This window comes from Rhea americana, unplaced genomic scaffold, assembly GCF_003343005.1.
Source record: "Rhea americana isolate MKP2758 unplaced genomic scaffold, rheAme1 scaffold_16, whole genome shotgun sequence".
Taxonomy (NCBI): domain Eukaryota; kingdom Metazoa; phylum Chordata; class Aves; order Rheiformes; family Rheidae; genus Rhea; species Rhea americana.
The window spans coordinates 2,022,203-2,034,662 of NW_028185705.1; the positions used below are offsets into that span (position 1 = coordinate 2,022,203).

The 12,460-nt window shown below is 40.5% G+C and overlaps 1 protein-coding gene and 1 long non-coding RNA gene across 7 annotated transcripts in view; one reads left to right on the plus strand and one right to left on the minus strand.

Moving 5' to 3' along the window:
* Positions 1-6,222, plus strand: part of LOC146598579 (uncharacterized) — a 17,947-nt gene extending 11,725 nt beyond the window's left edge. The window contains exon 3 of the long non-coding RNA XR_014895242.1: positions 5,853-6,222. This is a non-coding gene — a long non-coding RNA (uncharacterized LOC146598579). The remainder of the gene's footprint in view (positions 1-5,852) is intronic.
* Positions 1-12,460, minus strand: part of CNTN4 (contactin 4) — a 368,687-nt gene that overhangs the window by 242,083 nt on the left and 114,144 nt on the right. The gene's annotated exons all lie outside the window — the stretch shown is intronic.

Consider the following 12,460-nt stretch of genomic DNA (forward strand, 5'->3'; position numbering starts at 1 on the left):
AAAAAAAACAACGAGAACAACAAGAAAAAAAAACCCCGCAGCCCCGTTCCCGGTCCTTCCCCGCTGCTGCCGGGCAGTTTTCCGTCTTTTTTTTTCCCCCCTCCCGCCGCCTCCTCCGCCTGCCCGCGCCGCCGGCAGCCGTTTTCCACCAGCGTCCGCTCGTGCAAAAGGGAAGAGACCCCCCCGGCCTCGACCGGGGGGAGGCGTCGCGGCCAAAATCCTATTTTTTATTTTTTTAATTTTTTTTTTTACCAGTTTTCTTCCCCCGCCCCAATATTCTCCGGTTGCAGCGGTCGGAGCTATAACTCTCCCAACCAAAGTCAGTCTGGTTATTTTTAATTTTAATAATTATTATTATTTTTTTTTTTTTTTAGGAAAATTAAGTTAATCAAAGCGAATCAAAACAAGTACCAACAAATTTTGTCTGGCTACTCCTACATGATAAACCAACTCAAATCCACAAGAAATCTGGCTACAGTTCCTAACTGCAGAAAACCAAACAGGCAGAAAACAACCAAAATTTCAGATTTGTGAAGAAACCTCCAAGCAGAAGAAAAGAGTGTGTAATTTAAATATGCTCTTCAAAGAAAAAAAAGTAAAAATATTACTAGYAATTCAGGGCCTATACATACTAGCACCTGAACTATGCTTTGAGGCCAAAAAACAGTAAGGCTCTATGCCCAGAGCRATGATGGGAAAGCCCACTTCCTTTTTTACCCCCGGTGTATTACAAAAACCAGCAGCCTGAGGCTCCACTGTGCACCTCTCCTCCTTGTAGCAAAAGTATTAAAATGGAAAAGATCTGTCGTTTTCAACCCTTCTGAAGTTTTCCTGTGCGTGTTATTCATAAAAGTTCTTTTGAGGCAACAATTCACAATAATTTGCATTCCCTCCGAGCTGTGCTTCTGCATTCAGACAACCTTTCCTGTTTCCAATCTCATTACATCGATCAGCAACTAAAGATGGTAATTATTAGTGATGGACAAACCCTAACGGCTCAGCTGGAGCTCACATGAAGCTACCAAACTCTTCTGGTCTGTAAATCAGGCTGCAAATCTTGTGAAATTAGACTCCGGAGAGATTTCACTGTTTTCTCTAGGTCTCTGAGCCCTGGGAACGCAGCAAGACAGACACGTTTCCTTCCACAGCACCAGCGCACTCAGGCGCTCTCCCACCAAGGCAGCTGCCAGATTTAGAAAGAAAGGATGAAATCTGCAGTGCCGCCAGGGCAGACACCGAATAACATGATGTTCAGTCTTGGGCTTTAAAAGAAACAAAATTAATTTTCTTTATCTTCTGTTTTATTTCTTCACTTATTTTCTTAATATATTACAAATACTGGCAAAAAATGGAAAAATAATATTAATCATCTGTGTTATATAATTGTTGCTCATAATGTTATATAATTGTTGCTCATTTGGATCTTTGAAGGCTATTCAGTGTCATTGATAAATTTAGCAATATTTTAAGTACTTGATATCTGTGCATGAACTGATTAAACTGAATAGTTAGTGTACGCTACTGTAAAACTCAAACCACAAACTCTAGTCATATGTAACAACTAAGAGGCACAAACTGTTTTGCTGAGTTTCAAAGTTACACTTYGTTTGGGGCAGAATATTAAGGAGCCAGAATTAACCAACCGTGTCGATATAAATACGTTGGATGAGCGTAACACCAAGGGTCAGAGTCCAGATGAAAGAGTCAATACTCGAGCATGAAATGGGATGTAACGCCAAACATGTTTGACAATGAGGTCCATGATTTACACAACCTTTCTGTGAAGTTTGCAAGAGCACTTCAGATGTTCCTGGAAAACGGCAGCTTTAAATGAAAGTGTTAATACCTGACCACTGTTTCACTCAATACCAGAAATTCTTGCAAGTTGAAAAGAACCAAAATTTTAAGAGCTCAAGGCATCTTGTAGCAGGAATTAAGATAAAATTTTTGACCAGATCTACACCAAGATCACAGCAGTTCAAGTTGGCTGACTCAAAGACTAACCTCAACATTTTATTCTGTTAATAATGCACTGCAATGTCTACATATCCATTGTAAAGTCCACTCCATACACACTACGGAGAGGGGGATGACGAGGTAGCACTAGGGGAGGGGGCGAGAGATAACTGTGTTACACAGGCACAGCCCTGAGTTCTGGATAAAAGCACACGAAATCTTAAATCATCCTATCTCAGTTTAGGAGTTTATTGCTACCACGCTTCAGTGAGTAATGTCCTAGAAATCCTAAAAACCTCACKGAACTCTTCAGCTTCTTCACAGACTTTTCAGCACAGAAGAACAATACGGAGCTACGTAAAACATGATGCATATTTGTCACAATACAGAAAAAAATCTTATCTTTCATAGCGAAACCCACAGCATCACAGCACAGGAACTGCTTGCTGAGATGAGGCACTTACCAAGCAGTAAATGCCTTGCTCGTTAYGCACACACAAGCCAGCTCTGCCCCAGGTAGGGCACTATCCTGGAGCCAGGCCGGACTTCTCGCAGTAGATGACACTGATCTGGACCATGCCTTTGCTGCTGCCTCGGAGAGGAGGTGAGCTGCCTTCCACTGCAGCACGTTGCAACAAATGCCCGCACATAGTTTCACTACTCCAAATATTAATGCGAGAACACTCTGAAATATTCCACATCTCATAGTAAATAGTTTGAAGATTGCAAACAAAGTAGTCAGACTATGAATAACTGACAAGAAGGTCGTCAGATAAGTGTACAAAATTAATTATGCCATACCCAATAACAGATAAGAACCACTACCTCAAACAGTAACACTACAGCTGGTAAKAAGTAACAATATGCAAACATTTTAATGTTATTATTTCTGTAATACTAAAACCAATGTTCATGCAGCAATAACTACTAAATGATACTCAGGAGAAGTCTGAGAAGCCTAAAATCCAGTAACTTGTGTATCAAAACAAACCACACAAGGAGAAACAGTTGGAGAAAATCATTTTATCATTTTGAGTTCTTGAGGAAAAAGRCAACTGAAACCATGTATAGATCATTGGGTAAACTGATCTCATAAAAAAGGGATTAGTACATATAAAGGTAATAAAATACTTCATGTTGAACTAGAATTCCACTTAATAAAACAAACCTTTCCACTCATGTAAAGGTTTGATTCACCAACGCTATTTTAATTTTATGCTCATTTTATTAGTTACACTAAAAATAAATCCCACACAGTAGAATCAGAAAATAAATTATTGGCCTTCTAAAGAAAGTGCCACCACGATTCCTTATAACAATTCAATTGTATAACCTCATAGTGCACAACATCTCACATTTTTGAAGAACTCTAGAAAATTCCAACTTGCCTAAATCACTTCTCATAAAAAAAAATAATAAAGCTTAAGCTTTTTATAATAGCATCCTTTGCACTGAGTAGGCCAGGCAAATGTTCATTATAACCACCACAGAGCATCAGCTTTGAAACCAGCTGTGCAGTGTGTACAGCAGGATAAGAGATGAGATGAGATATAGAACTACAGATCTTTAAAATTTGGGTTGAGAGTATAGAGGATTATCACCATCAAGAAGAAAGGATTAATTTTTATCATTTTTATTTTCACTGCCTGATATGGTGAGGTTGAGTGTATTTGATACCATCGTCTTTCTCTTACATCAATCTTTAAATTAGGTTGTATGAGTAGAAATAGTTGTGCCCTCTGGTGAGATTGTTACCATCCTTGTCCTGAGAACATGCAACCACTGTGGAACATTGTTCCCCACACAGCGTAATGTCCTCTGTTTCTCCAAAATAATTAGGGATTCCATGTTCTCAGTGTAATTTTTATTACAGTAAGATGCTGGCTACTAACTGTCATCTTTTTCTCAGGACACTACGAGTGACAACATGTCTTCACGCTAAACAGCATCAAGAGAAGCAGTAGCCTAATTTTTGCTTATTTTTTTTAATAAAAATCAGCTTACGTTATGACAATGATCTATACTCCTTAGGATGCTGAACCCAGTGTTTTCTGCGAATCATAGCATTTCACCGTTTTATTTTGACCTTTTCAATATTCTGCAGCTTGATTAGCTATCTAAGCCAATTGCTTTCATAAGAGAACAGCAGAGAATGAAATCGGCTCCTTAAAAAAGATAAAAGATGAAAATGATCAAAGTATTATTTCAGATTCTTGGAACACTCATGTTCTAGAAAAGATGCCAGCAGGATTACATCACCAAGAAGTAAACAGCTTCCTGGTATAGCAACGAAGGACAACCTCTCCTTTCCTTTCCTCTGAGAAGGCCTCTGGGGTGGGTAGCAGATCTGAGAAGCAGCAAACTCGCAGTTGAACTAGTTCAGAGCTACTGAGAGAGGTTAGGGGACTAAAGGTGACTCCTCTGCCTTAAAGAAAGTACTGGAAAGAAAGAGCATGTCACAAGGCAACACAGAAGTGGGAGCTGCCTCCACAGCTCTCAGTAACGGGCCCAGTTTATACAGGTCCTGCAGCATTTAGGGCTTGAACAACTACTAACATTCAAATCTCTTCATCACAGTAGTATAGCAGGGCCATGCAGAAACAAAGTCTTGTAAACTGAAGTCCTCTTAGAAGATAAAAAAAAAAAAAAAAAAAAAAAAAAAAAATCAGTAACTACTTGGAAAACTACTCTCACTGTTGGAGACAACAGCGTGAAAACTGGGCGAGATGGACACATTCTGTAAAAAAAATGCTGTTGGCCCTCCCTGGGGAACTGCAGCTCTCCAAACACCCAAGCAGGTGCTCGTGGCAACGCTCCTGGGGGACAAGCTCGAAGAATGGTCCAGGAGGAGGGAACTGAATTTGTGGCATACAAAAGTGTTACAATCATCGATGCAAACCTCAAGAAACAAAGGTTTGGTCAAAACAAATTTGCAAGCACCCTAAAGTAAATATTCTTTCTTTCTTTCTGCCTTCCTGGAAGTCCCCACAGTGACAACTTCTGGATCCAGAGGAACCAGGATTTGTACCCTAGATGCATGAGGATGTCCGATCTGGAGGAAGTGAAAATTTCAAAATATTCTGCATATCTTAAACTTCACTTTTAAATGACCTATGGGGAATACTGCCTCTCTCAAAATGAAACAAAACCCAAACCAGTAATAATAATAAAACCAGAGTTAGTTATGAGGATGAATACAGTGACATTTTCTGTGAATAAGTTCCACTTTTATTTGACAACTCCTTGCCCATTTTCAACAACGCCATTTTCAGAAATTCTAGATCTTAATGTAGAAGCACTGGACCTTGCTCAGATAGCAGAATTTATTGGTAGTACAAGAAATGAGAGCAGAACTATTAACATGCAAGTACTAAAAACGACTTCTCTAACAACAGGTTCCCTATGGTCGGYGTCCAGCCCTGCTGCAAGTCACCAGAGCAAACGCTAGGTGAGCACAGCTGGGGCCCCTAAGTCTTCCACTGCTCTCAACACCAGACTTCCCAGCACTAGCCAAACTACAGGCTAAACTGCCAATTCATGTGCTAAGGCAAAGAGCAAAGAAAACATGCAGCAAGCTAGTCCAAGAAATATCCCACAGCAGACAGCAGTTTTGCACAACAGTGCCAAAAATACTAAAAAAAAAAATCAAAAAAAAAAAAAAAAAAAAAAAAAAAAAAAAAAAAAAAAAAACCCTAAGAGGCACATATAAAGACAAACCCATCATGCAAGCAAAAACACCTCCCAGAATTATAAACATGCCAGAAATGCACTGTTTATTAGAATACAACAACGGATGGAGAAACAAATAAATATTTATAAACTCTTTATACATACACACACACTACACACATATCGTAGTTGAGTTTCATCAACTCATTTGTCCATTCCACACACAGGGACCACTACAGATGCAAAGCGAGGTACACTATCTACCAAGACTGCCCGCAGGACCCTGAGCAGACGTGAGGTGTGAGGCACCCAACGCACAGCACTGCCGCCCACRACAAAACCGCTCATGCCAGCTTACCCGGAGAAGAGACGCAGCACCCTCCTGCAGCGGGCAAGCACGCAGCCTCTTGTCCCAAAGCAAATCTGCCTCTGCTCTTTCCTGGTTTGGTGTCAGCTTTGCAATAATGTTACCAAGGAGCAAACAGGCTCCRAACCAGGGTGAAAATACTCTGGTATACGAGCAAGCTCAATCGTAATTTAAAGAGAAACAGTATTTGCTTATATACTAAGCAGCCATTAAACAAATAAAAACAGTAATGAAACACAGAATCTCTAAGCGATCATGGTATTTGTACTTGACTTTGGTATCGTCAATGCAGCAAGAGTAGGCAGCCTCCCAGTATGAGGGTTTTTAGCATGACAGCATTTTATGGCTTACACTTCAACTCTGAAACAGCATTATCAGCCTTGATTAGCTGTTGTTGGTGATTAGAGAACATTTTGCAAGTATCACTTGAATCTAGAAGATCCAGTGATGGAAGCAGGAAAGCAAAAAAGGGACTATTTCAAGGTTAGAATTAGCACTGGCCAGCATGCAGCTTTACTAACACCATCTACAAACGGTCCTGGCAGTCACAGAGGGGACATGAGGGGGACAAACACCAGCACAGAGAATAGCCATGTTCAAACTTCCATGGGAAACTAAACAAATATTGGGGTGTTTCTTTTCTGTTACCTTCAGATTTTATTCACAGAACCACAGGCCCAGATATGCGCACTAAGAACTCCATGCATCTATTATCTCTATTTATTACATGAAACCACAATGAGGCTTTAACAGGCCCTTTCAGTGCACTTCCATTAGCAAAGTACTTGCAAGAATTCCTCCCCTACCTCCAGTGACAATTATAAAATATGCCCCCCACTACTTCTGTTTTTTAAAGTACATTTTCCTAATATTTAATTTATAAATCATTTCCCACATGTATTAGCAATAAATGTTTAAAGGCGGCAGACAGGAATACAACAGGAAAGCATAATGCTTGCTGTTTACTAGGAGGCCTCATTAAAAAGGCATCAAGAGCAAGGAAAATAAAAACAACCTTGTGAACCTTTGTAATTGGCCTCAAGAGAAATGCAACACTAAGGACATCAATGCAGACATGTGCAGCCCATTCTAGCGCCTGTGACGGAACAATAACAAAAAATCCACCATGCCTTTTGCATCCTTTTGTAAAGGCAAAGTGTGATTTTTTTTTTTTAAATCAGAACACACGCACACAAAACCTTGTTATAATTTTCTTACATCTGTAATGTTTCTACAGATCACATATGAGTTGCTATGACACGCAGAAGTATACTATTAATAAAATCACTACTGTTTTTTCTTCTCCTAAATAAATGGTTTTATGAGCAGAATAAAGATAGGTTATTTTCATGTAGTTTAACTTTTTGTAAGTTCCACTGTAGTTTACTGGGTTCTCTCCAGTCACTTGTATGTTGCCTGGCACGTCCTTTTCTGTACTATTTATTGTTTCTTCTAAACATATTTGATCTTTTATTTCAGTAATTATATTAGGTAAGTGCACAATTTTAACTTGCTGTTTTTAGAATGCATTGGATGAAGAACCACAATTTTTAGATAGTTTTTAGCAAAAGAAAGAGTTGACCCATCTCCAAAATGGATAGTTAATTGGAATAGCCTTTCTCTTTTCCAGCTAACTTCCATTTAAACACAGATGTCACTTGCAAAAAGCTTAATTTTTAAACCAAATGTATCATACCATTTATTACTGAGCAGACTTCAAAATTCATATTTAAACTCAACAGGTCCCAGAGGCTCCACTCAGATACTTCTGGGCTTCCCAGAAGACTCATGAAAGTTGATTATAAAAATTGCATTTCATTTTCCTGTTTTGTTTGCACTTAAATGGAGAAATTTGCAGCTGGAAAATAGCCATATATTTTCCGATGCACTTTCATTCTAGCAATAAATGCTTTGTCATATTTTTCGTCACCAGAAGTATAAAATTTTTACTGCTTCTCCAAACTCAGAGCAAGAGTTTTTCTTTGTGCAAAACTACACAGCAGGAACCTGAATAAGGCATTCTTAATGCGTTTAATTTGTGAGATTCAAAAGCCACAATAATTTGTAATGCCTGCATTTGAAGACTTCTTTCAACACATGATCATTTGCCTTCCGAACACTAATTCTGTGTTTTAGAGAGTCAAACCTGTGGTTTCATTTTATTGTGTTTTCTCTCTTCTTTAAAGCCAAACAACCTGCATATACAAAATTACTGGAATCATCCACAGGTATGTGGATATGCTGAGAAAGCTCAGTCACAGCACTACTTCAGTTTCTGCCATTTCTTGTAATTCTGTATTTGCATMACGGTAGCGCCCAGAGGCTCCAGGGTTACTAACCCAGAAGACGACAAGTTCACTTGGCAGCCCTGGAAATGCCTCCYCACCTGTCTTCTTCGAAATCACTTCAGTACAAGTGAGGTAAAAATACAGAGCTTTTGCAACTGTTTGCTGTGAATCTGATTAAAATGCCACATMATTTTCAACAGAGGTCAGAAAACAGACAGCAAGGGATACAGTAGCTCTGGACTCCTAGTGCGGCACAGGACCTTCTAAGAATGTATATTAGTAACTCCCGTTGAATTTGAACTCATATCCTGATTAGCTAGTAAAGTGTAAAAATAAATGAGGAAGCTCTCCCAGCTGTTCATCTACACTTGCTGGTGAAACTTTGAAAACAGACTGTTTTAAAATGCCTCTTCAAGTTAACTTACATGTGTGTTACTTAGCAATGTCTTGTTGCATGGATTTCTACAGCTTATAGGTAGAGCCACTGTACACTAGTGAAATGATTCAGATGATTTAAAATGATCTTTGCAAAAGCTTCTTCTGCAATTATTTGATCAGAATACCAAATAATTTAGCTGAGGATGWCAATGGAGATGAACATAGTAATCCATAAATCAACTCTGTTTTCTGAATGGCAAAATTCCTCTCTCTAAAGGAAGATACTCTTGCCTAGGGTCCCATTCTTAAAAAYGCTTCTTTAAGCATTTAGAAAAAGAGAGAAAAAAACTGAAATCATATAAATCCCCTGTGATACGCAGAACTTTTTTGGAGTAGGGATGTCTGCTCTCCACTCCTGCACAGCAGTATAAAGCCGCAAACTGAACTAGTCCGCAGCGTCAGAACTTTTCACACTCTCGGGTGAGTGGCATCTTCACCCCCTCGCATTCTGCGCCCAAGATTCCTAGACTCAATCACAAAATGTTTCAGAATGCCAGATTTTACATGACAGGTGAAAAAAAAAAAAGCAAGCTATCAACAACAACAAAAAATCCTCCCTCAATTTTACTGTGCTGATTAAAGAAGCCTTTGCCCTGACCACAAACACGGCATTATTACTATTGAGCAAATTTCATTACAGATTAAGAGAGCGTATGTTGCTCTGGATTGCTGTGTTTAGGGCAAAGCCCGAGATCTAGCACTTGCATCATCTTATCCAGTGAGCTGTGCCTGGAGACTCAAAAGAGCCAAGTCCAAGTTTCCAGGATCTACATGAAAGCTCTGAGCCCATTACCTGAGTCCAAGGTATCATTACTAACACCACAATAACAAACTAGCTAGGTAAGCAAAGGCAGAGGACAAGCAGCACAGGCTTCTGCGCGGACCGGCGGCACACGCGCGCACCCACTTGTGCGGCCACGGAGCTGCCTGAATTGATGCTAGCTTGGGTGCGCCTCAGTGCCACAACTCCACCTTCAGACGCAGCGCAGACACAACGTTCTGCCCTAAGACCACTGACACGCAAAAGCCTATAAATCACATTAGCCTTTAACACCACTCTTGCGGTGCTCAAGGGGATTCGTTTTGGGACCGATAAGGCGGCAGAGACGGTGGCTGCCTGCAGCTCAGGCAGCCACACGTGCCTGGCCCTTTGAACAGCACGTCTCRCAAACTCTGCGACTGCAGGACTCTTACGAGACGTGCGCGTGCCAGACCTCAGCTTCAGCCAATTCTGCTCTGTTCTCTTCAATTATAGCCCAGCAGATTTCACTTGATGCAAGAGAAGTTTAAATATTTCTTAAAAGAACTCTGAATTTAAGTTCTTTTACTTCTAAAACCATCGATGAGAAAAGCTGACTTTGTTTTTATCCATTTAAAACCTTTAAAGTTTAGTGTTATTTATTGGCAGTTCAGTGTACTGAAAACTCACACTTTTGAAAAGGCTTGTTGCCTAAAGSAAAAATACACTTGCTGTATTTTTACAGGGGACACTCCTGAAACCCCGGGCAAGCTGAGTATGCTTAAGTGCATTCCTGTCCTTTCGGCACATTTCTGGTCAGCGTTGCCATATCATTTTTTGTGTGTACTACAGCTTCTAAAATTAGGAAATATATCTCCAACTTTAATCTCTTCTTCCTCCCAATCTTTCTTCCTCCCCACCAAAAGACTTTTCCAATTTCTTGCATGAGAGACTCCAATTCTGGAGAGCAGCAGACTCCTGATCCGAGCGACTGGACTGTCTCGTGCTGCCCCAGCAGCGTCCGCGGCTGCACTCGTTCAGCCGCCTCCCTCACAGAGGGAGCTCACGAGCTTTGTGCTCTGCGTTATGAGTATTTGTTAACCACAGGTAAATGGCAAACGGATAAGGAGAAAGGAAGCTTTCTGGGTGTCTTAAGTCTCTCCCAAACCCGCTTTTACTGGCAAGTGCCCACGCCACAGTGCTCTTCTGCCACTGCTGGTCCCTGGGCAGCAGAGAGCAGGTAAAGGATGCGGCGAGATTCAGCCGTTCAAGCCTCGGCTGCCCAGCTGCAGAGAGAAGCTGAGCCGAACCACTCCGACACCAGTCGGAAAGTTGTTTGTGGTTTTCTTGTCCCATTTTGTAACCTGTGCAACAGTGCAGCAGAGGATTTGGTGCCCAGCAAATCCGACAGCAGCAGGATTCCCTCCAAAGGCCAGTCGGCACCCTGGAGGGGTACGTTCTGGCCTTGCGTTATGTTCTGGGAAGGTGTTTTGGTTGGCCATAGATGCAGTTAAACAGAGAAAACATAAGCACGCTATGTGACGGAAGAGAGCACATACAAGCTCTCCAGCACTCTGATTTACTTGGGCTGATGGTGATTTAAAAGCGACACTACTCTGAACGACTTCTGGGAGATTTCAGCTGCTTCGAAGAGGGCGCGACCAGGCGAGTGGCAGGAGCTCAGGGACGGGACTCTCTGCAGACCCTGCCATTTATCCCGCAGCATTCAGACCATAAACTACACAATCCTCAAGTCATTCAGCCTAGTGGAAATGGATGTAATAAAAATAGTTTATATTCATCAGGAGATCATTCTTAATTGTCTTTGTCACATTAAATTATGTAACACACCACATAAAAATGCAGCTCACCTTGAAAGGCTGTATAATTAACACAATACCTCTTTCCACTGGCTAGAAATGAAGAAAAATACAGTGATTATTTTCACATGTTACGTGTGATCAGAGCATGATTATAGTTAATAATGAAGCAAATTATTTCTCACACCAAACGAAAACTTTGCTTCCTTTACTCCTCTAACCCTCCTCCAAACAACATCTTACACATCACACTCAAATTTCATCCACATGCTCAAATAAGCTAGAAATTATCTTTAGTTCCTTGTAAGCAGATAAGATTCCCACTGCAATCAATAATCCAGAGAGTCTCAAATAACTCTAAATTTTAATACGCCCCTCAACAGAAAAGTGGATGGGGAAAACGACCTCGTTATATAGTTTTATGCACCTTTTTTCACCCTGAGGTTTCAACAGTGACATATTCAACATACACTGTCACTATAGTGACAATAAAATGAGGCTGTGACATCTGCCTGAACAAAAAACACCTATGAAGAATAACACTCATCTGGACCTCTAAACACCGGTGATTTGTAGTGGAAAGGGAATAAGATGCTTTCCCTGGGACAGATACGGCAAGGAACGGGTGATCTGGACTGGAAAGTGAAAGCATCCCATTACAGAAGATATCATATCGAAAAGTAAAATTGAAATTATCTGCAGTAGTTTTTGTGGTGTGTACATCTGCTCACACTTTTTTGCCCACCAGATTTCCCCAAATGTGCAGCAGACACACAGCAAGAAAAGATCATCTACCTACACATGCCCTATTTGCACTTGCTCCATCAATACAGAACAGCTGATTTGATGCTTCCCGCACTAAAACAGCACTCAGAGTAATGCTTCAAAACCAGGGAGAGGATGATGTAAAAGTAACAGAACCTTGCAATGACCGTAACCCTTGCACAAAGATAAATGAAAACGCTGTTCCCCAAGATCAAGTTATTAAGTTTGCTGATACATGAGTCAGTGTATTTAGCTTAATAGAAACATGCAAGAGATGGTTATTAATAATTTCCCACAGGAAATCAGTAATTTGCATATCCAACATTCAAGACCGACCTACAAATGAATAAGAATGTGAAAATCAAAGATTTCCAGCTTTATGTTACAGTATCACCTACCAAATCCCTCACCATGATAT